Source organism: Panthera uncia, chromosome D4 (genome assembly GCF_023721935.1).
Source record: "Panthera uncia isolate 11264 chromosome D4, Puncia_PCG_1.0, whole genome shotgun sequence".
In the NCBI taxonomy this organism is placed as follows: Eukaryota; Metazoa; Chordata; class Mammalia; order Carnivora; family Felidae; genus Panthera; species Panthera uncia.
The window spans coordinates 15,942,909-15,945,272 of NC_064807.1; positions in this window are offsets into that span (position 1 = coordinate 15,942,909).

A 2,364-nucleotide genomic window follows, 5' to 3' on the forward strand; every position below is an offset into this window, starting at 1 on the left:
TAAATAATTTTTTCATTTCCAGCTGACATCTCCTAAGTTTCTTCTGTTTGCAGAACCTTCTATTAAGCTTGAGACTAGTCAACGAGTGAATTAGTGTTGACTTTGATTGGCATAAATGCCGTATTTATCTTCTCAGATATATAATCAGGAGACAGCTGTCTGGCCACACTGATTACTAGGCATATCTAAGGTTAATGTAATATCCAAGTTTGAAATCTTGCGTATTAGAGATGAAATCTGAAGCCCTCTGAAATAGCAGGTCTCATTTATTCTACCCTCAGCTTTCAGAAAGAGGCTGCAATTCATTAGCATACACATCAGAGCAAATTTAAACTAAAATATATATTATATTTATCAATGTAATTAAAGAAGTCTTTCTAAAAGTTACACTGTCACATGGTATTAGCAATAGTCTGATCAATGAAAGGGTGAAGAGGAATCCAAAAGATTGACTACATCAACTACGGTACCCATCAAAAGCAAATACACACAAAAAAGTGTTGTATACAACATAGCTTCCACATCTGCTAATCAAAACAGCCTTTTTTTTTGTTTACAAGTTTTGTTTCATGTTCTTTCCAAGGGTGGATGGATTATAGGACAAAGTGACTCTCAGTGACTCACATTCCTGAATGTCATCGTTCTTTTTTAACATCCACCCATGCAAAGGGGGTGCAAAAACTATTCAGGATTATCTAGGGCCTGTCATCTTGATGAGGTTTTACAATTCAACTGTAGATTGGTGTTGTTGGAGTCAAAGGGACAGTGTGAGGGGTAAACAAGAGTGAATCAGATTTTTCTCTGGGCCTTTTCAAATAACATTCATCCACTGGATGTTCCTATTTACCCCAATTTCCCCAGTTCGCGGTGCCCTCCGCCACTCCAACGCCAGCCCTACTCCATCAACATCACTGTGATGATGGTATGATTTCATATTGGTCCAGTGTGCTGGCAACAGATAAACAGTTGGGAACTCCTAATTTAAAAGACCAGAAGAATATTAACTCCTTATAGAGCACACAGCTTAGAGCTTTGAAGATACCAACAAGATGGAACTATGTATGAAGCATACAAGGCTATAAAAGGAGATTCTAAAACAGTCTGAGGAAGACTCCAATTAGAATAAGCTGTTATTGATGTTAGAACAGAGGTGTCTGTTCCTTTAGAAGCCTGTCCTATATTTATTGTATGTTTGCTTCAGTCTGAGAAGTGTAGACTGGGAAAACAGACAAAGAAGTGTGTTCAAAGGACAGTAGAGACTCACAGGACAGATGAGAAGGGTGGAGTTTCAGATTAGGAGCTAAACTTCCAGGAAAGATGTATAAATTTCCCAGAAACCAGTCTTATGATCATCTGATAGAACTGCCATCAACAACTATATGCTAAAATTTATACAGCCACCAAGAACATGACTCCACTGCCATCACCTTGGTCCCACACCGGTACCACTTCTACACCAGATACTTGACACTGGTCACAAATGCTTCAGGCATCTGACAAAGCTTCCTCTTGAAAGGAGACTCACACTACTTAACCTCCCAACCCAACTAATCAGTAAATGCATCTGATTTGTAAAGCCATAGTGACGTACTTGTATCCTACCTGCAAGAAATTTTCTGGCTTCTACATAAGGGTGCTCTGACTCACAAGTAGAGAAATACTCTAGTAATCAAAAAGGTGCTTAATAGTTGGTAGATGGAAGTGGTGGGGGGCGCCTGGGTGGCTCAGTTGGTTGGGCATCCAGCTCTTGATTTCAGCTCAGGTCGTGATCTCACGGTTTGTGGGATCAAGACCCATGTTGGGCTCCATGCTGAACGTGGAGTCTGCTTAAGATTCTCTCTTTCCCTTTGCCCAATAATATATCATTATTATTGTGGGGTTGTATAGTATAATAGCTGTTATTCAGCCCACATGGGAGATTGAGGAGTATGCTATGATTTTTCGTAGCTGTGTTTGGTTAAGTCCTCCTCACCCTCAGACTAGGACTGATATGATAGCTATTGTTAGTAGTAAGTTGGGGTTAACGGCAGGTGAGATTTGGTAGAGGATTGACAGCGGTGCAATTTTTTGCCATTTAATAGGATTAGGTCTGAGGATATAGAGATTCCTTGTGTGACTTCAGGCACTCAGTGCTGTTTGGGGAAAGATCTGTTTTGCTTAAAAGAGCCAAGGGACAGCAGAATAAGTGATAAGCTCTATAAACTCACCTACTTCTGAAGGGACTGGTTGCCTTGAGAGTAACTACTGTTTCTTGAATTATTTCTGTGTACCACACAGTGCAAAGTAACCCCTACCCAGAACCTACACAAACCATCAGTTATTTACAGATGAATAGATGAGGCACAGAGAAATTGGATGACTTGC